The sequence below is a fragment of the Vombatus ursinus genome, unplaced genomic scaffold (assembly GCF_900497805.2).
Source record: "Vombatus ursinus unplaced genomic scaffold, bare-nosed wombat genome assembly UNPS02015406.1, whole genome shotgun sequence".
Lineage (NCBI taxonomy): Eukaryota > Metazoa > Chordata > Mammalia > Diprotodontia > Vombatidae > Vombatus > Vombatus ursinus.
The window spans coordinates 2,997,040-3,020,543 of NW_020955184.1; the positions used below are offsets into that span (position 1 = coordinate 2,997,040).

At 34.0% G+C, this 23,504-nt stretch overlaps 1 pseudogene; it reads right to left on the bottom strand.

Annotated features, from left to right (window-relative positions):
* Nucleotides 1–284: 284 nt before the first annotated feature.
* Nucleotides 285–12,065, bottom strand: LOC114032199 (annotated as a pseudogene).
* Nucleotides 12,066–23,504: the final 11,439 nt, after the last annotated feature.

Sequence of the window (23,504 nt, forward strand, 5' to 3'; positions counted from 1 at the left end):
TCTATAAAAGTTTGATTGGTATGTGATGAATATTTAAATTTATTTAGGCAATATTATTAGGTCCTAACCACAAACAATTAATATCTAATTATCTGTGGATAAGATGGTGGAATAAGGCAAGAAATTACCTGGCTCTCCCAAATTCCCCTACAAATAATTTAAAATAATGACTCAAAGTGAACTTTAGAGTGACAGAAATAATGAAAAGTGAGGATAAAGCAGCCATCAAGACTAAGATAACTTGACAGGACATTAGGAAATACCTGACCTCCTGGGGTGGTGGTCTAGCCTGACTGAAGTGCAAATACAAAAAAGCAGGCACGGATGGCAACCTGAGTTTCAGGAACTTTTGCCCCACAGACAGTGTGGGAGCTGGCCAGCTCATCAGGGAAAGATTTTAGGGCCCTCCCAACAGGGCCCAGGTGTGATGACCAGATGCAATCCCAAGATGTGGCTGTAAGAGAGAAGTGAACACATGCCAATGAGTGTAGTAGCAGAGGGGTAGGACCCTGCTGGATGTGTTCACTTACAGGAGAAAAGAGTCTCTGGTTTTGGTTCCAGGCTTGCAGCCACCAGAAGAACTACAGGAAATAAAAGCATTTGCAGTGACAGTATTCCTGGGGGCTCTGGTCACAGCTCAGGAGCAGAAAGGAGTACCTAAGGTCAGGCCCCAAATTAGATCTGCGAAAAAAATAGCATGAAAAACCTGAAGCTTGAGACATTATCCTCCACACCTCAGGACTATATTCTAACACAAAGTTAACAGTCAAAACATAAGCCACTTTTAAAAAAATAATGAGTAGGCAAAGGAGAAAGAATTCAACCATAGATAGCTACCGTAATAGAGACATTCTGGATTCAAACTCAGAAGACAGTGAAGTCAAAATAGCTACCTCCATTACAAAGAAAAATGTGAAATGGTCACAATCCCAAAAACAGTCCTTGGAAAGCTTAAAAGGGACCTTAAAAATAAAATAAGAGAAGTTGAGGAAAATTAAGAAAAAATAAGAGTAATGAAAGAAAATCAAAAAAATTATGAAAAGAAAGTTAACTGGGGAAAAAAGAAGTCCAAAAACTTATGGAAAAAAATAACTCCTTAAAAATTAGAATTGGGTGAAAAAGAAGCTAATAACTCCATAAGACACTAACAAACAGTAAAATAAAATCAAAAGAGTGAAAAAATAGAAAGTAATGTGAAACTTCTTTTAGAAAAGCAGCTACCTGGAAAACAGATCAAGGAGAGACAATATAAGAATTGTTGGACTACCTGAAAGTTATGATACAAAAAATAATAATAATCTAGACACAATACTTCAAGAAATTATTGAGGAAAATTGCCCTGAAGTTTTAGAACTAGAGGGTAAAATAGAAATTGAAAAAAAAAATCCACCAATTACCACCTAAAAGGGATCCCAAGATGAAAACTCACAGAAATATTAGTTTTGAAGCTCCCAAGCTAAGGAAAAATTACTACAAGCATCTAGAAAGAAATAATTTAAATACTGTGGAGCTACAGTCAAGATAACACAGTTTCTACATTAGAAGATTGAAAGGCATAGAATATGATATCCTGAAGAGCAAAGGAACTGGGCTTGCAACCCAGAATAACTTACCCAATAAAGCTGAGTATAATCCTGCATGGAAAAAATTGATACTTAATGAATTAAAGGACTTTCAGATATTCATGAGGAAAAAACCAGAACTGAATAGACAATTTGGCATACAAGATTCAGAAGAAACATAAGAAGGTACATATTAAAGACCAATTACAAGGGATTTAATAAGGTCAAACTTTACTTCTTATATGGGAAAATGTTATCTGTAAGTCTTAAGAATGTTATCATTACTGGAATAGTTTGAAAGTGCATACATAAACTTGGGGTTGAGTTGAATATGATGAGATGATCATAAAAAAATAAAAGTGGGTAGGAAGAGGTACAATGGAGCAACTATCTCATACAAATGAAGTGTGAATGGTAGAACTGTTACAGTAAAGGGCAGCAAGGGGTAGAGTGCTGGTAGTGCTAGGAACTTATTCTCATAAGAACTGAGTTAAAGAGAGAATAACATATACATCTAGAAGGGTATAAAAGTCCTCTTAATTTACAGAGAAATAGAATGACAAGGGGATAGGATAAGGGAGGGACTCAAAAAGGTGTGCAGATCAAGCAATAGGAGGGCAGGAGGAGAGGATAAAGGAGAGATTTTTAGAAGGGGTGTGAATTAAGGAGGCCTTCATCATAAGTAAATTAGACACCTGAGGAGGGATAGGGTAAAAAGAGTGGAAGAGAAGGATAAACTGTGAGGGAAAATAGAAAGGAGAAAAATACACAACTAGTAATTATAACTTTGAATGTGAATAGAATGAACTCACCCATACAATGAAAACAGCAAAATGGATTAAAAATCAGAATCCTGTTGTTTACAAGAAACACACTTAAAAATGAGAGATACACATGGAGTGAAAAAAAAAATGGGCTTGAGTAGAATTTACTATGATTCAGTTGAAGTAAAAACAAAAAAAGTAGGGGTAGCAATCATGATCTCAAACAAAGTGAAAGCTTTTAAAACAGATTTATTTAAAAGAGATAAACAGAGGAATTACATTATGATAAAAAGTATCATAGAAAATGAAGCAATGTCATTACTAAACCTATATTATCAAATGCTATAGCATACAAGTTTTTAAAGGAAAAGCTAAATGAATTGCAGGTGAAAATATATAGCAAAACTATAATAGTGGGGGGGGTTTCAACCTTCTCCTCTCAGAACTAGGTAAATCTAACCAAAAAATAAATAAGAAAGAAGTCAAAGAGATTAATAGAATCTTATATGGGTGAGATATGATAGGTGTCTGGAGAGAAATGAATAAGAATAGAAAGGAATATACCCTTTTCTCAGTGATTCATGGCACCTTTACAAAAATTGACCAGATGTTAGGGCATAAATGTGTTATAGTTAAATGCAGAAAAGCAAAAATATTAAATGCATCTTTTATAAATCATAGTGCAATAAAATTATATTCAATGAGACACCATGGAAAGAGATTAAAAATTAATTGGAGACTAAATAACCTAATATTAAATAATGAATGGATTAAAAAAAAGTCATAAAACAATAAATAACTTTACTAAAGACAACAATAATAATGAGACAACATTTGGGATGCAGAAAAACTGGTAATCAGAGGAAAATTTATATCTCTAAACATCAATAAAAAAGAAAAAGAGCAAACTAATGAATTGAGTATGCAAAGAAAGAATTGATTACAAATCCCCAATTAAACACCAAATTAGAAATCTTAAAAATTAAAGGTGAAATTAATAAAATTAAATTTAAGAAAACCAACGAATTAGTAAATAAAACTAGGAGTTGGTTTTACGGGGGAAAAACAATAAAATAGACAAACCATTGGTTAATATGAGTTTTTAAAGGGGAGAAAAAACCAAATCACTCATATCAAAAATGAAAAGGGTGAATACACTAATAATGAAGATGAAATCAAAGCAATTATTAGGAGTTATTTTGCCCAATTGCATGCTAATAAATTTAACAATATAAATAAAGTGGAAGAATATTTTTTAAAAAATAAACTACCTACATTAACAGAAGAGCAAATAGGCTCTCTAAATAAAGCAATTTTTTTATAAAGAAATTGAACAGGCCGTAAATGAACTTCCTAAGAAAAAAAGTATCAAGACCAGAGGAAATCTACCAAATATTTAAAAATCAACCAATTCCAATATTAAATAAATTATATGGAATAATAGGCAAAGAAAGATTCCTACCAAACTCCTTTTATGAAACAAATGTAGTACTGATACCTAAACCACAAAGAGTGAAAACAGAGAAAATTATAGAACAATTTCACTAATGAATATGGATTCAAAAATTCTAAATAAAATACTAGCTAGATGACTACAACAATATATCACAAAGAGTATACATTTTGACCAAGTGGGATTTATACCAGGAATAGATTATATCAATAACAATAGTGACAAAAATTATATGATTATATAAATAGATGCAGAAAAAAGCTTTTGACAAAATATAACACATTCTTATTTTTTAAAAATCACTTAAAAGCATAGGTATTGATGGATTTTTCCTTAAAATGATAAGAAACATCTATGTAAAATTATCAGAAAGCATTATATGTAACAGGGGTAATAGCTTTCTCAATAAGATCAGGAGTAAAACAATTATGCCCATTATCACCAAAATTATTTAATATTGTATGAGAAATGCTAGCAATGGTAAAAAGAGAAGAAAAAGAAATTGAAGGAATCAGAATGGGGAACAAGGTAATAAAACAATCTCTTTTTGCAGATGATATGATGATATACTTGAAAAATTCTAGAGATTCAACTAAAAAGCTAGCTGAAACTAAACAAAGCAAAGTAGTAGGATATAAAATAAACCCACATCAATCATTAGCATTTCCATTTATCATCAATACAATCCAGTCAAAGAGAAAATAAGAGCAACCTCGCTTAAAATAATTACAGACAATAAAAAACCCCTGAGAATATACCTGCCAAGACAAACTCAGAAACTATATGACCATAATTATAAAACACTTAAAGTCAGATTTAAATAATTGAAATACGAATTGTTCATGGATGGGCAGAACCAATATAATAAAAATGAAAATTCTACCTAAACTAATCTACTTATTCAATGCCATCCCAATTAAATTATGAAAAATAATTATTTTATTGAGCTAGAAAAAAATAATAACAAAATTCATTTAGAAGAACAAAAGGTCAAGAACTTTAAAGGAATGAATGAAAAAATGTAAAGGAAGGAGGGGTAGCAATACCAGATCTTAAACTGCATTATAAGGTAGTAATTATCAATACTATCTGGTACTGGCTAAGAAATAAAAAGATGAAAGAGTGGAACAGAGTAGAAATACAATACACAGTAGTAAATTATTATAATAACCTTGTGTTTGACCAAAGTAAAGATTTAAGCTTTTGGGATAAGAATCCACTATTTGGTAAAAAAAAAAATTGGGAAAAGTGAAGAGCAGTCTGGAAAAATTGGATGTTATATTCCTATTAAACATATTTTCACATTAGTGATGTTATAAGGAAGAATTAGAGCCAATAGGAAAATCCACCAGAAAGAGGAAATAAAACAAAACAAAAGAAAAAAATTAGCAAATAATATGCTTCAATCTGCATTCAAACTTCATAGTTCTTTCTTTGAATGTGGATAGCATTCTTTATTATGAGGCCTTTGGAGATGTCTTAGATCTTTGCATTACTGAGAAGAGCTAAGTCTATCAACATTAAACATAGCACAATGTGGCTGTTACTATGTACAACATTCTCCTGGTTCTGCTCACTTCACTCAGTATCAGTCCATACAAGCCTTTTCTGGTTTTTCTGAAGTCTGCCCGCTCATCATTTCTTATAGCACAATAGTATTCCATTACATTCATATACCACGACTTGTTCAGTCACTCCCCAAATGGTGGGCATCCCTTCAACTTCCACAAAAAGAGCTGCTATAAATATTTTTGTACATGAGGGTCCTTTTCCCATTTGTATGATCTCACTGGAATACAGCCCTAGAAGTGGTATTTCTGGGTCAAAGGGTATGCACAAGTTTATAGCCTTTTGGGCATAGTTTCAAATTGCTCTCCAAAGTGGTTGGATCATTTCACAGTTCCACCAACAATGCACTGGTGTTCCAATTTTCCCACATCTTCTCCAACATTTATTATTTTCCTGTTTTGTCATGTCAGCCAATCTGATAGGTGTGATGTGATCCCTCAGAGTGGCTTTGATTTGCATTTCTCTAATCAATAGTGATTTAGAGCATTTTTTTGTGTGTGTGTGACTATAGATGGCTTTAATTTCTTCATGTGAGAACTGTCTGTTCATCTCCTTTCACCATTTATCAATTGGGGAGTGACTTGTATTCTTATAAATTTGACTTAATTCTCTATATATTTTAGAAATGAGGCTCTTATCAGAGACAGTGGTTGTAAAAATTCTTTCCCAGTTTTCTACTTCCCTCCTAATCTTGGTTGCATTGGCAGTGAAATTATTATCATAGCACTCTTTCACAAATACTTATCATTAGTACTAAAATACATGATGACCAAATATCCATGAAAATAACATTTCTTTTAGCTACAGGGCAAATGATAAAACTTGTTCCACTATCCCCTTTCATTGGTTCTCTAAGTAAAATCTATGATCCATCCTTCCATTTAGCTACAATTTCCTTCTTTCTTCTGGATGTATTTGTATTAAGAATGTCAAGATTAATGTGATTGTGTTCCCCCAACAATATGTCCAGTCATTGGTCATTGGCTATGATCTCACATTTAGAGCATCAACAATCATATTAAAGCTGTTGTCTAAAAACTGTGATTTTTAGCACCTTCTGCATATATTCTTGCCACCCTGCTACTATCACTACAGAAGCATAAGAGAGCCATTCAGGATAGAGAAACATTTTAAAGTTTTCTTAGTTTCATAGGTTGCCATGGACAAACAATTTCATTTCTAGGTAGCCAGCTTACTTGTGATAAATTTCTCCAACACAGTCCATTCCTGAAGCTATACTCAAACCTTTTCAACAAAGTAGAATTTGCCAAAGTCTGCACTACTCGGACAAGCATTGAGATTCCAGGATCATCTTCAGATATGCTGTATTATCTAACTTGGTAATGTCATCGTCTCCCATGGATTGAATTGAATTATCAACTCTATCTAGATGATTCTCAGATCAACTATCTATCAAACCCTAACGTCTTTCCTGACTTTCCATCTCACTTCACCAGCTCCCTCTTGGACATGTCAAATTGGATGTCCCATAGATGCTTTAAACTCAATTTGTTCAAAACAGAATTCCTTATTTTCTACCTCAAACTCTCCTCCCGCTCAAATTTATAATTCTCCCGGTCACATAGGCTCACAATCTAGATGTCATCTTCAACTCCTCACTCACACTCACCCCACGCATACAATCTGTTGCCTAGTTCTGTCAATGCAACCTTCACAACATCTTTTGTCTGCCCCTTTTTCTTCTCTAACACTGCTATCACCCTGGTACAGGTTATTACCTCAATATTGTTATTGCAATAGCTTTCTGGTTGGGCACCCTAACCCAATATTCTCCCTATTCTAGGCCATTCTCTACCCAGCAGCCAAAGTGATCTTCCTGAAATGTAGATCTGAGTCAATGTAACCCCAATGTGACCCTATTACCTCTAGAATAAAATATAAAATTCTCAATTTGGCTTTTAAAGCCCTTCCCAAACCGACATCTTTCTATTTTTCCATCTTAATTGCAGCAACCACTTATAGGCCCAATCTCAATACTCTCAATTAGTCAAGTAATTCTCCCTTCTCCTCTTCAACTAGTCCTGTTTGTTCGCTTTTAAAAAATTCTTTCTTTTTTCCTTTCCAGAGAGATCCAAAGTATTCTCATGATGCCTTGAAAGCAATTTATGTTCCAAAGACAACTCAACTACTGATGGAGCCACACTGATGAGGGAAAAGGACAACCAATGCTGAAGGCATTGACCTCAGGTTGAAGTCAATCCCTTTCTACCCAAACTTACAACTGAAGAAGAGGTTTTAAATGTCATTAGGTTCCTCTTATATGGCAAAACACCTTGTGCTGATTCCATTCCAGCAGAAATTTACAAGGCAGGGGACCCACTGCTTATACAAAAACTGACTAAAACATTCCAGGTTACATAACAAGAGGAGGCTATCACTCAAGGATGCCTCTATCAGCTATATAAAGGAAAAGGAAATGGGTTGTCCTGTGACCACCTCTCTGCCAGCAAGATTCTTGCTAGAGTTCCTCTTAATAGGCTGATCCTTCACCTATAATATGCTCATCTATCTGAGAGCCAGGGTGTGGCTTCAGAAAAGACCGAGGAATGGTCAATATTGTGTTTGTTGTCCCGCAACTCCAGAAGAAATGCCAGGAACAATATTAACAAAGAGATTACAGCATTTTATCATGAGGATAATATACTATGACAAGGTGCAATTTATACAAGGAAGGCAGGTCTGGTTCAATATTAGGAAAATTATCAGCATAATTGACCATATCTGTAACAAAACTAACAGAAATTATATGATTATGTCAATAGATAGAGAAAAAGCTTTTGACAAAATTCAACACCCAATTCTTATTTTTAAAAAAACGCTAGAAAGCATAGGAGTAAATGGAATTTTGTTTAAAAATGATAAGCAGTATCTATCTAAAACAATCAGCAAGCATTATATGAGCTAGAAGCCTTCTCAATAAGATCAGGGGTGAAAGAAGGATGCCCATTATCACCACTATTATTCAATATTGTAATAGAAATGCTAGCTTTAGCAATAAGAGAAGAAAAAGAAACTTAAGGAATTAGAATAGGAAATGAGGAAACAAAACTATCACACTTTGCATCCCAGAGGATCAACTAAAAAACTGCTTGAAATAATTAACAACTTTAGCAAAGTTGCAGGATATAAAATAAACCCACATAAATTATTAGCATTTCTATACATTACCAACAAAGCCCAGCAGCAAGAGATAGAAAGAGAAATTCCATTTAAAATAATGGAAGACACCATAAAATACTTGGGAGTCTACCTGCCAAGACAAACCCAAGAACTATATGAACACAATTACAAAACACTTTTCACACAAATAAAGTCAGATCTAAACAAATGGAAAAATATCAGTTGCTCGTAGGTAGGCCAAGCTAATATAATAAAAATGACAATTCTACCTAAATTAATTTACTTATTTAGTGCCATACCAATCAAACTACCAAAAATTATTTTGTAGGGCTAGAAAAAATAATGACAAAATTCATCTGGAAGAACAAAAGGTCAAAAACATCAAAGGAATTAATGAAAAAAGTGCAAAGGAAGGTGACCCAGCTGTATGAGATCTAAAATTATGTAATAAAGCAGCAATCATCAAAACTATTTGGTACTGGCTAAGTATTAGAGTGGTAGATCAGTGGATCAGATTAGATACACAAGACACAGTGGTAAATTACTATAGTTATCTACTATTTGATAAACTCAAAGATTCCAGCTTCTGGGAAAGAACTCACTAATTGACAAAAACTGCTGGGAAAACTGGAAAATAGTATGGCAGAAACTGGACACAGACCAATATCTTACACCCTATACCAAGATAAAGTCAAAATGGGTATAGAATTTAGATATAAAGACTGAGACTATAAGCAAACTAAGAGAGCAAAGAATAGTTTACCTTTCAGATCTATGGAGAAGGGAAGAATTTATGACCAAACAAGGGACAGAGAACATTATGACATGCAAAATGGATGATTTTGATTACATTAAATTAAGAAGTTTTTGCACAAACAAATCCAATGCATCCAAGATTAAGAGGGAAGCAGAAAACTGGGTAAGAATTTTTACAACCAGTGTCTCTGATAAAGGCCTCATTTCTAAAATATACAAAGAACTGAGTGAAATTTATAAGAATACAAGTCATTCCCTAATTGATAAATGGTCAAAGGATATGAACAGGCAGTTTTCAGAGGAAGAAATCAAAGCTATCTATAGTCATATGAAAAAATGTTCTAAATCACTATTGATTAGAGAAAGGCAAATCAAAATGCCTCTGAGGTACCACATCACACCTATCAAATTGACTAACATGAGAAAACAGGAAAATGATAAATGTTGGCGAAGATGTGGGAAAATTGGAACACTAATGCATTGTTGGTGGAGTTGTGAATTGATCCAACCATTATGGAAAGCAATTTGAAACTAAGCCCGAAGGGCTATAAACTTGTGCATACCCTTTGACCCAACAATACCACTTCTAGGTCTGTATCCCAAAAAGATAAAAACGGATAAAGTACCCACATGTACAAAAATATTTATAGCAGCTCTTTTTGTGGTGGCCAAGAATTAGAAATTGAGAGGATGCCCATCAGTTGGTGAGAGGCTGTACAAGCTGTGGTATATGAATGTAATGGAATACTATTGTTCTATAAGAAATGATGAGCAGGTGGATTTCAGAAAAATCTGGAAAGCCGTACATGAACTGATGCTAAGTGTAGTGAGTAGAACCAGAAGAACATTGTAACGGCAACATTGCACAATGATCAACTTTGATAGACTGATCTCTTCTCAGCAATATGATGATTCAAGACAATTCCAAAAGACTCATGATAGAAGATGCTGACCACATCCAAAGAAAGAACTATGGAGTCTGAATACAGATTGAAGCATACTATTTTCACTTTTTTGTTTTTTTTTCTTTCTTGTGGTTTTTCCTTTTTGTTCTTATTCTTCTTTCACAATATGACTAATGTAGAAAAATGTTTAACATGGCTGTACATGTATAATTGCTTGCTATCTTGGAAAGGGGGAAGGGAAGGGAAGGAGGGAGAAAAATTTGGAACTCAAAATCTTATAAATATGAATGTTGAAAACCATCTTTACATGTAATCAGTAAAAAATAAAATACTATTAAGAAATAAAAAATGCATCAAAGGGAAGCACATTATATTATTTAAAAAAAGAAAAGAAATGCCAGGAACAAAACAAAGGTTTATACACAACATTCATCAATCTGACCAAGGCCTTTGATATATGAGCTGTGAGGGCTTGTAGAAACTATGTCAAAATTTAGTTACTCAGGGAAGTTCCTCAGTATTGTATGTCCATTTCATCACAACATGCTTACACAGGTTCTGGATAGTGGATGGTGCTCTCGTGCTTTTTCAATCCCCACCAGAGTGAAGAAGAGCTGTGTGTTTGCTCCTGTGCTTTTTAGCATGATGTTTTCAGTGATGCTGTCAAATACCTTCAACAAGGATGAAAATGGCATCAAGGTCTATTAACTGCATTGACAGCAAATAATTTAACTTGAAATGGTTATATGCGAAAACCAAAGTGGATAAAGAATTGGCACACAACTTTTTGTTGGCAGATGATTGTGCACTTAATGCAGCCTCTGCAGCTGAGACGCAACAAAGTATAGATCAATTCTCTGCCACTTGTGCTAACTTTGGCCAAATAATTAACACCAAGAAAACAGAGATTCTCCACCAGCTAGCACCTCACCATCCGTATGTCAAAGCAACAAGTTATAGCAAATGAAGAAATTTTCAATGATGTGGGTAAGTTTGTTTACCTTGAGAGTATACTTTCTTTTTTTTTCAACAGAATGTTTTAATTCAGTAGATCAATCTTCTTTAAAAAGTAACCATCAAGCAATAAAAAAAATTATAGCATTTTTAAAATGTTCTCTGCAAAAATAAAAACATTTCCAATGTGCTTGAATTGGTCTGTTGTTATACAAAGAGCACAAAATTGCAAATAACAAAGAAGTATATTAACTGATTCAAAAGAATCCACAGACAATATAAAATATATTTTAATATGCATCAAAGGACAGAATATATTGTATGTTTTCTCCTGTATTTTCTTTAGAAGATACTCCATTTGTAAGTTCAGATTTGGTTGGCCTTTTTTAGTCCTTTTGCTCAGTACTTTATATGCTTCCATTTTCTTCTTTTTTGTAGCACTGCTGTGCTGCTTCTCTTTCTTGTTTTCTCCTCTCAGACTCCTGCTTCTTAGCAGCACGCTTAGCTTGTACCCATTCATACTCTTCTTTTGCCTTTTGGTTTAATGTTTTTTTTTCTTATTTCTTTTTGGAGTGATAATAGGGTTCACTGTTGTGCTACATTCTTCTTCTGGCAAAGGTTGTTTTTCTTTTTTATGTTGTCTACTGAGCATTTCTTCTTCAGCTAAATACAGATGTTTTAAATGCTCTGGATATCTTTCTGTAAACTGAGACTCTTGTGAAATTTGTTCCTTTTTTGCTTTCCTTAGCAATTTCTTGTACTCTTGCTGAATCTTTTGTTTCCTCTGAAATGCAAATCCTTGTCCCTCACGGACACTGCCAGAGAAAACATTCCTCGAGTTCTCCTGCCACATCCGCTGCTGTTGCTACCACTTCTTGAATCCGAGGCATCTGGCCGGCCCGCCCTGCGCCTGGGCCCCTCCGGCCCGCACCAGGAGTATACTTTCTAGACATGTCCACATAGATGATGAGATTGATGCACACATTGCCAGAATTAGCTCAGCATTTGGGAGGCTTGGAAAGAATATGTGGAAGAGAAAGGTTAGGCTGCCTATCAAACTGAAGGTCTACAGCGTCATTGTGCTGATCTCATTGTGTGCCTATGAAACCTGGACAGTCTACCAGAGCCATGCCAGGAAATTGAACCACTTGCATTTAAATTGTTTTAGAAAGATTCTGAAGATCACCTGGCAGGATAAGGTACTGGACACTAAGGTCTGTTCTCAAGTTGAACTGTCAAGCATTCAAACTCTACTGCAGAGAATGCAATTCCAATGGGCTGCCCGTTGTTTGAATAACAAACACACCTTTGCCTAAAAGACTATTTGATGGAGAACTCACACAAGGCAGGCACTCACATGATGGTCAGAAGAAGCAGTACAAGGGAACTCTCAAGGTCTGTCTGAAGAACTATGATATCGATTGTGAGACATGGGAGGCACTGGCACAGGGCTGTTCAGAATGGCTTGACCAATTTAAGAAGGTGCTGTGCTCCATGAGCAAAGTAGAATTCCATTAGCTCAAAAGAAACATGATATGCACAAATTTAGAGACATCTGCAAGCCAATGTCTCTACTCAACCTGTGTAGAGACTTCTGAGTTCATGCTGGTATGATCAGCCACAGCCAGACACATTGTACGTTGACCTCAACATCATGTTGTCATTTTGGTCCTCTTCAAGTACAAAGGACAAACAACAATATGGGAATATGTTTTGCATGGCTGCATATGTATAGTCTATACTAAACTAAACAGTTTAAATAGCCTTCTCAAGGAGTGGAGAGGGGCGGGAGGGAAAAAGAACTTGGAACTCAAATTTTTTTTAAATGAACATTAAAATTTGTTTTTACATGTAATTGAAAAAAAAATTATAAAAATTTTCACCAAAAAAAAGAAATTAAGAAAATAAGTATAGGCTTATTTGTATTGTATTGCATATGTAATATATAAAGTATTATACATGTGAGTATTGTAAGTATATATTATTTAGTATATATTACAGTATGTATCGTGTATATATAATATATTTTTATAATATTAATATTATATGGAACATATGTTATATGTAATTATATATTATTTGTTATATTTAATTATATATTACAAGCATAGTGTAAGTATATATTATTAAGTAAGTATATATATATATTATATATGCAAGAGTATTGTTCTTACAGATGATATAATGATTTACTTAGAGAAACCTAGAGTGGTAGCTAAACATTCATTGAAACAAGAACATTAACAAAGCTGCAGGATATAAAATTAATTCACATAAATCAATATCACAGCAGGAAAATATATATTCCATTTAAAGTAACTATAGATTTTATTAAACATTTTAGGGTATATCTGCTAAGCCATACAGAAACTATATGAATACAACTATAAAACATTTTTATAGAAATAATGACATCTTGATAATTGGAGAAATATTAATTGCTCATGGGTAGGCTAAGCCAATATAAGAAAAATAACAATACTCTTAAATTAATTTACTTATTAAGGGTCATACCAATCAAACGACCAAAGGATTACTTTATAAGTTTAGAAAAATAATAACAAAATTTATCTGGAGGGAAAAATAGTCAAGATTGTCAAATGAAATAATAAAAAAGGGGAAGAAATGTGTTAGCAGCAACAAATTTCCAACTATACCAAAAAAGTTACCATCCAAATATTTTGCTACTGGTTAACAAATAGAAGATCAATCAATGGAACACAGATTAAGTGTACTACCATACAGACACAGACAAACAGAATAGCCTAGTGTTTGATAAGCTCAATTACTCTAGCTGAGGGGATTAGGTGGTACAGTGGTTAGAGCATCAGGCCTGGAATCAGGAAGACAACCCTTCCTGAGTTCAAATCTGGCCTCAGATAACTACTGTATGACCCTTGACAAGTTACTTAACCCTATTGCCTCAATTTTCTCCTCTGTAAAAATGAGTTGGAGAAGCAAATGGCAAACTATTCCAGTATCTTTGTCAAGAAAACCCCAAGTGAAGTCATGAAAAATCAGACACTACTGAAACAACTGAACAGCAACTCTGGGATAAAGACTCTATTCTCAAAAAATTCTGAGAAAACTAGAAATGAGTGGCAGAAACTAGGGTTAGACCAACATTTAAACCATAGAGCAGGAAAAATATGTACAATATGTGTGTGTGTGTGTGTGTGTATACATATATATATATATACATATATATATATATATGGAAAATAGAAAGGCATTAGTGTATAGAATTGTGAATTAGTTCAGCTACTCTGGAAAGCAATTAAAACTAAGTCCCAAAAGTTACTGGACTGTGCATACACTTTTATCCAAGCACTACTAGGCCTATAATCCAATGTGATCCAAGTCCAAATGCACAAAACTAGAAAAGATCTCTTTGTTATAACAGAGAACTGGAAATTAAAAGGTTGCCTATCAATTAGGGAAAACATCAACAAATAATCCTATATGAATGCAATGGAATATTATGCTATAAGAAATGATGAAAGGAATGATTTCAGAGAAACTTAGGAAGAGATTTGTATGAACTAAAGCAGAATGAAGAGAATAAAATCTGGACAATAATTTATACAATAACACAGCATTGTCAAGACAAACTTGAAAGATTTAAGAACTCTGATCAACCTAATGGCCAATAGTGTTTCTAAAGGACTCACTATGGAGCTAACCACCTCATGGCAGAGAGGTGATGGACTCAGGGAGCAGAATGAGACATATTTTTTTGGACTTGAACAATGTGGGAATTTATTTTACTTGACTATACATATTTATTACAGGTTTTTAAATTTTTCCAATTGAGGGGGAGGCAGAAGGAAGAGAAGACACGTTTTCTCTGTTTCTCTATGAAAAAATGTTTAAATTAATTTTTAAAATCTTCGTTTGAGGCATGAATACCAGACTTCTTCGAAGATTGAATTTTCCATTTCTTTCTATTTTTCAGGTCAGGAAAGGCTTTTATTTCTTTTAGTCCATTCTCTTCTTAGTTCCACTGACTCAAATTCTGTTTTGTTTGTTTTGTGCTTTCAAAAATTTGGGATCCTGCAAGAGAGAATCTAATTTATTATATCCACTAACTGTTAAGAGAAGGTAGGTCTGCTAGGTGATACAATAGATGGAGTGATGGGCCTAAAGTTAAGAAAACTCATCTTCCTGAGTTCAAATCTGGGCACAGACATTTACTAGCTGTGTGAGTCAGGTCAAGTCATTTAACCCTGTTTGCCCCAATTTCCTTATCTGTAAAATGAACTGGAGAAGGAAATGACAAACCACTCCAGTATCTTTGCCAAGAAAACCTGAAATAGGGTCACGAAAAGTAGGAAGTGATTGAAATGACTGAACACAAATATCTTCAGGTATTTATCTGTCTTCAGAGAATGCATGTGTTTCTGTTGTGAGAACTCTTACAGCCTTTCTAGTGAGAATGCCTTTATTGTTTGTTTATTCCCCTTTTTCCTCTGGGTCTGTTGCTTTTTTGTATCTTTCTGGGTTTTTTGTTTGTTTGTTTGTTTTTGTTTTTACTCCCAGCTTAGCGGAGCATTCCCATAGGCAATAGGGCTTGACTCCCCTGGTAGTGTGGCCATGACCATGAGATAATAGTCCCTAATTGTCTTTTTCATGTGTGTTTATGAAGGGGAAAGATCTATTTAAGTAATTTCCATTAAAAGAACCTCAGTATCTGTGTATTCTTGTGAAATTTATCTGGTATTATTGTGCATTTAAGTATAATAATATGCCAAAGTTGAAAATTTGATTTGTTTTGAGTTTAAATCTATATGTGAAAGTAAGAAAATATATCTGAATACCTGCATGAATATGGATGAAGCTGGAAAAGCATTTTATTTTATTTATGTCTGTTTCTATATGATTAATTGAATAAGAGATTCATCTGAGAAGTCTTTATCTTGGCCTGATCAACTGGATAAAAAAAAAAGATTTTTTTATCTGTTCCCACTTGTTTTGATAACATTTGTAATATCAATAACTTAACTATCACCAGTTTTAGAAGGATGAAGTATGATTTGTTTTTAGAGAAAGTTTTCTAAACTTCCCACATATCTAGGTTTTAAAACTCAAGTTTGTTAATCTTCTCTATTCATTCTGAATTTAACCAATCAGAATAAAAAAGGTAGAGAACAGAATTCAGAGAGGTTTCTTTTCCCACTATTCTTATAAGATATATATTGAGAAATAGACAAAGAAGCAAGATATTATTTTATATTATTTAATTATTTATGTTATTTTGTAATAATGTAATATATTTTAATTTAATGTATAATATATTTTAATTCATTTGATATTATTATATTACCAGTTCCTTGGGAAAGAAAAAAAACTAATCACATCAATTATGTAGTGGTTTAAGGTTTTAAATCACTTTACTTATATTATCTCACCTGAAAAGTTTCAAGAAAATGTTTACAAATTGTAAATGATATTTAATACTTGATATATGTACACATGTATCTTTATATAGCTTTATATAGCTTAACAATTGATATTAGATCATCATGAAGTTCAATATTTATCTTTATATATGTATCTTTTATATTTATATACATAGATATTTTATACATACATATACTTATACACTGAACTTTATAATGATTTAGCACCAATAGTTAATGTCTGCAAATTTGTTATTAGTTTCTGTCATTCTTTTCTGACAACTCTCACAGAGGAAGAAATTATAAAATATGAGAATTTCTCTGTTTACCTTATGTGTCATAGATACATATCTCTTTATTGTGTTTCCCCAGGAAGAGGACCTAGAGAAATCTCTACTCTACCTCCACTACAATCTGTACATGTGAGTCCAGAGCAGGGGGCACCATTAGAGGGGGAAGTAAAGGGTAAATGACTTCCAAACAACCCCTGGACCAGAACAGTTATTTTGAACTCAGTACTCTACTTGATTCCAGATCAGACTTTCTTTCTAAGAGAAGAATTTTGAATGAATGTCTTTGAAAGAACAAAAACAGGCAACAACCTAAACTAAATTTGTAAAATAGTGTTTCCGTGTTTTATCATATCACTGTGTATTTGGAAGTAAGTATAATTCCTGGGTCCATAGATCATGAAAGGCCTGTATCTTTGTGGAAGAATGTTAATTTCTGGATTGTTAGTGAGCTGTGCCATATGGACTTTGCAAAAGCACTCTAATTTCCTACAGACAATAAATGTTTAATTGGGGAGGGTTTGTGATGAAGGGGGAGTAATATGACTTTTCCCTCAATTCAGTTGATGTAGTCATAGAATGGTGGTGAGGTTTTAATGTGTAAACAGGATGTGTCTGCACCTGTCATCCTTTTATTAGATGTGAAACTACTGGACTAGGTCAAGAAAGAAAGTGTAATTGGCTGAGCAAACAAGCTAGCTCTCAGTTTAAATAGTCTGATAAATTCCAACACTTCTAGTTAAAGAGTGTTTGTGGAAGAAGAGGCACCTTTGAACTTCTGCCAGAGAGCCTCAGGGGATTTCTATCCTCTCCTTCCTCCTATTAGGGAAAATCATCAGAGTTAGTAGAACATTAGGAGACACTCCATCCTGAGTTGAACATAGACACACAGTCCAGACTGACAGAGACACGGAGAAATAGTTACCTTAGGGAAGAAGCAGCTTCAATCTCTAGCAATCTGAATTCAAGCCAAGTAGAGGAGCAGACGTTAGCAACCAAGAATGAGGACCCAGTAAAGAGAAAAGACTTCCAAGTCCTACAGTACCAAGACTTGTGAATTATCTTTTTCTTTTCATATGTATATCTTATATATGTGACTTATTGCCAGTACCACTCATGTCAGGAATGATTTCTGTATTTATAGGAGAGTATGCACCAGTTTTATAAGTGAATTTTTTAAACTACTCTTTTTTACTATATCAGTTTATTAATACCTTTGCTAAGAATTAACTGAATCTACTGCCTAGTTGTTGATTAGCACACTACTAGAAACTTGTGAACTCTAATAGTAAGAGTCAATACCCACAAGATTAGATCTAGATCTGTAGGAAGTTGCTACCCTCTTAAGACCCAACCTGCAAGTGTGAGTGTAAGCTTAGAGAGTTCTGATATGTTATTCTTTTTTCCTCTAATATGCTTTCTAAAATTATGGATACATTCAGATTAGTCAAAGATAGAGAAAATTTCAATAAGGAAATAAATCCTATATATCATTATATCGAGTAATTTACATTAAATCTAAAAAATATTACTTCAAAACAAGTAACACTCAAATGGAAATTTTTATTTCTCTTCTTCTGTCTACTTTATACATTTAGAAAGAAGTCTGTTATTGTTCTCTCCACTGTCACTCTGATGCTGTCATCCTTGCTTGTTGCCTTTGTTCACTTTATTCATTTCTCCTGTATTTCTGTCATTTAGGGTTTTGTAGAAGCAAATAATCTCCATTTGAGCGTTACTAAAACTCACAAATCGAAGGAAAGGTTCTCCTTAGCCCAGTGGCCCCCATCGGCAGCCAGCCTACAAGATAAAGGTTGCTTGGATGATGAACTTGACTGATGTCAAGATCTTTGCAGAATTTTTATATTGTTTCTATGATTTGTTCTTTGATTCACTTTAGGATTGAGTTATTTAGTCTCTAATTTTTTTCTCTTAAGCTTATACAAAACAGAGAAAGAGAGAGAGAGAGAGAGAGAGAGAGAGAGAGACAGAGGGTTATTGATTGAAGTTTCCTGTCAGTGTGGTGTTACTATCTATGTCTTCTTGTATCTCAGATATTTCCTTTATGAATCTGGAGTGTATAAGTTTATTACTGATATCAGTTTGTTGATTATCATTCTTTTCAACATAGTACAGTTTACTTGTTTTTTCATTTTTTTATTGTTTGAGTATTTGATTTTGCTTTGTCAGATAAAGTGATTGCAACTCTTGCTTCTTTGGATTCATTTGTAGCATAGAATTTTTTTCTTATTCCCTCAATTTTGTTTTATGTATGTTTTTGTTTCTTAAATGTGTTTCCTGTAAACAACAGGTTGTAGTGTTTTGTTTTCTTATCCTGACACTATTTTTCATCTCACTGCTCCTCTCTTCCCCTTTCATGTACCCTCCCATGTTGTAATGTAGTTTCACACACACAAAAAAAAAAAACTCATTGATTTACCTGTAGGCAGGGTGTCACCTGTCTGCCGCCTTTCTGCCTCTTCACTGTTACCTCTACCCAATTTTCACCTTCACCCCTGTCTAATCATATACATTTAGAAAGAAGTCTCTTACTGGTAACTCCATTATCCCTCTGTTGCTGTTGTCTTTGCTTGTTGCTTTTATTCACTTCTGTATTTCTGTTATTTAGGGTTTTGGAGAAGTAATAATCTCCAGTTCTGGTTTTCTTTCTAAAAATGTTTCAAATACCTCTTTATTATTGAACAGCTATCTTTTTCATGTATAGTTAAGCTCAGATTTGTAGTGTAGGTCACTCTGGGCTACATCTTGAGCTCTATTGCTCTTCTGAATATGTTACTCCATTCCTTTTTATGTTTCCTGGTGAGTACAGAATAGTCTTGCATTATTTGAATTCCCTGAATTTGCATTTGAAGGTCTTTCTCCTGATAATTTGCAAAACTTGTAGTTTCTGAATAGAATTGTTGAATTTAACCACTATGTGTTTTGGAGTTTGTAGCTTTGGGTTTATTTTTTCTGGAGGTCACCTGTGAATTCTTTCAATTGGTATTTCATTTTCTATGTCTAGAAGTTCTAGTTATTTCTCTTCTATTTTCCCTTCATTACAACTTTAAGGTTTTTTTGTCCTATTGTGCTCCTCTCTGACACTTATGATGCTTAAATTGTTGCTACACACCCTGTCTTTGAGACTAGTAGGCTTTGTTTGCACAGTGAGCATGTTTTCTTTTAAAGTTATTGTTTTTGCTTCTCTTCTTCTAGATTGTCTTTTACTTCTATGTATCTGCATTCCCAATGTTCTCTCTTTTGTTTATATGGTAAGGCTTGCCATTGTAGATTCCAATTTTTCTATTCTGCCTGTTATTTTTGATGTGCAGGCCACAACTTCTACTCTCATAATTTTTGTTTCTCATTTGAATCATTCAGGGACAGCATGTTGTGGTTCTATGTTCTCAAAATGCACAGGGTCCTCTGTCTCATCACATATTGTAGTAGTATTTCTTTGTCATATTTATTTCTATATGTCTGAACTCCTTTGCTAGATCTGGAAGACCATATTTTCTTTGGTTGTACTGTTTTTTCCTGTTCATGTTCAAGATCTTAGAATTTTCTTCTTCCTGAGATCCTTGATAATTTCAATCTTTTTTCCCTCTTTATTGTCCTATCACTCTCTTTCTAACCCCTCTGATTGTGTTTTCCTTGGAGGATGGATCTCAAAGCATCTCAGCCTCCTCCCACACTGGGCAATTCACAGTTCACTACCCTAAATCTCTGTCCCAAATGACTTTTGAGTGGTCAAAACTGATGCTAGCTGGATGTTGTGCTCTTTCTTTCAGGCTAAGTAGAGTGCTGCACAATCCCTCATATACACATAGGATCCAGCTCCAGCTCTGCTTGTATTATGAGGTTGTTGGCCTACCTTTGGTTCTGCTGGTGCTATAGGGTTGTTGCAGGCTTTTGCTCCTGAGATGCTATGGCCCCCTAGCTGTCTACCTGAGCCAGGGAAAAAATTCTGCAGCCTTGAGTCAGGGTCTCCATGGCCCTGAAAAGAGGGAGAGGGAAACCGGGGTATGGAAGTCAGTTTTGTTGTAAGCCTATGTTGTGTCCTTTAGTCTGCTAGTGTAGCCTTACTACTGATAGCATGCGGATGGGGAAGTGTACTAAGTAAGCTCATGGGCAGTAAGTTTCAATTAATTTCTGGGGCTTTTGGGGAGGAAAAATCCTTATTTTGGATTCTGTGCATTCTAAATGGTAGAAATAGCTGAAGTTGCTTTATCTTTGGTGTATAATTTCTATTTTGAAGAGGTTTGAGATGTTGTGGGGACTAGAAAAATGTCTAGTCTTATTGCTGGAATGTTGTTGCTGACCTGGAAGTGTCTAATTAATTTTCAGCTATTCTTTGGATGCCTTCATTGAATATAATTTTATCGCATCATGATCAGTAAATGAGGTATTTAGAATTCTTGCTTATCTATTTGTTTATGAGAGACATCTTTATGCCCCAATATATGGTTAATTTTTTATAGGTGTCATGGTTGGCTGAGAAATAAACTCCTTTCTATTCATATTTAGCAAATACCAGATATTTACCATATCTAATTGCTCTAAATTTCTTTTCAGGTTATTAGCTTCTTTCTCATTTATGTTTTCATTAGATTTGTCTAGGTTTGAAAAGGGGTATGTTGAAATCTTATACTATTATAGTTTTAATGTCTATTTCTCACTACAATTTAATTTCTCTTTTAAGAATTTAGATGCTATGCTATTCAGTTCATATATATTAAGTATTGGTATTGATTCAATACCTATGGTGTCTTTAAGCATTATGTAGTTCCCCTACTTGTATCTTTTTATCATGTCTATTTTTCCTTTGGCTTTATTGGAAATCATGATTGCTACTCCTTTTTTTTTTTACTTCACCTGAAGGGTAACAGATTCTGCTCCAAGCCTTCATTTTATACTATGTGAATCTTTATATTTTAAATGTGTTTCTCATTTAAAAAAATATATCGCTAGATTCTGCTTTCTTACCCATCCTGCCATCCTCTTCTGTTTTATGAATGATTTAATCATTCATATTCACAGTTATAATTATGAATAATTATAAATTATATATTTCACTATATCTTATTCTTTTGTATTTATTCTTTTGTCTGTCTCTTTTTTTTTACAAAGAAGATGGTTGTTAAAGAGAAAGAATTTGTCTAACACTTATAATCTATAAATGAAGCTCTCTCTTTCCACTCCACTACCCTTCTTCTTCTTCTAGTCTTGCCCTGATCATAGATTTTTTTCTTTCATATGTAATAGGACCTGCCACTTGTGCAGCTCACTACAATGTTACTCCCCATGTGAAAGAGGCTGGGGGGCCTATTTCCCAAAGAGTCATGACAACATGTAATGCAAGTGGCTTAGAGTGATTTTGGAGCATATATAAATGTTCAGTAACTTCTCTTGGTCTGATAAACATATGGTTAACCTTTTCAGATTGGAATGTTACTGGAACTGGAGAGTGCCTTCAAAAGGCCTCAGCCATTCAGAGACTTGGACATTATCTCTAGCTTCTTTGAGGGTTTCTCTGCTCTTGGTTTGATCCTCTCATTGATGGTGCCTGGTGAGAAACTATGCTGTAAGAGGAAAGCCATTGGGCCATCTTCTTCTGAGGCCATATGGCACACCATGAAAATGGGGTTTGATCCTTTATTTTTGTTTGTTCTTTTATTTTAGGAGAAGAAGATTAATCTTTAGTTTATGACCTTGTGAATTTTAAGAACTTAAGAAAGTAAGCTATCTAGGCATCAGAGAATCTGAGATTTTAGGGAGTCTGGGAATCAAGTTCAAGATGTAGATTTTTAGAAAGTTTGGCATCAATAGACTAAAGACTGAGAAACAACCTTTGGGATAATAGTTGAGATTACTATGAATAAAAAGGATGATGAGAGTCTTGAGAACCTAAGCTAAAGCTTGACACTAAGTTAACTAAAAGTGTTCCGTTTTTTTGTTTGTTGGTTTGGTTTGGTTTGGTTTGGTTTAGCATCTCTAGTTAAAATTCTGCTCGGTGAGGATTTTGAAGACAATGATAAAAGTTATTTTCTAAGTCATCTCAGAATAACTTTATAAACTCTCTATATTAAAAAGGTCCCTCTGCTCTTGATAGAGGAGGATGTACAGGCTGAGTTCCATCCTAAAGGATTCTTTTTTCACACTCTTTGGCCTTTTATTCCCCTATATTGCAACTCTGGTAACAATTACTTAAATTTGGTATTTGAGTTACATCTAGGGTCTCTCCAAAGTGGAAGAACAGAAAGGCATGCAATGAATAAGGTAAATTGAGTATGAGGCAGCTATTTCTTATCTTTCTATTCCAAGAAATGCCAAACACAAAGAGTTATAAGAAGCAGCAGCAGTAACTTAACTACAGTTCTATTCTACCAGGATTTTGAAACAAATGTGAAACAATTTTTAGGACTGCTGAATAGGTCACTCAACCTTGCAATGTCCAAACAATTCCCTCTGGCTCTGTGTCTTCTAGCCAATCAAGTCAGAAGGTTTATCCTCTGGCTGATAGTTGTTTTCTCCTCCAAGAAATACTATACTGTTGTTACAATATCCAAAGTTTAAGCTTCTACCCATTTTCCAAATAAGGAAATAGGATATGAACCTATTCCAAGACTTTACAAAAGTTGAAACGGAGTTGAAGGTAAAAAAAATTCAAAATTCAAATTTCAGGAAATAATATTACTATTTATATTCATG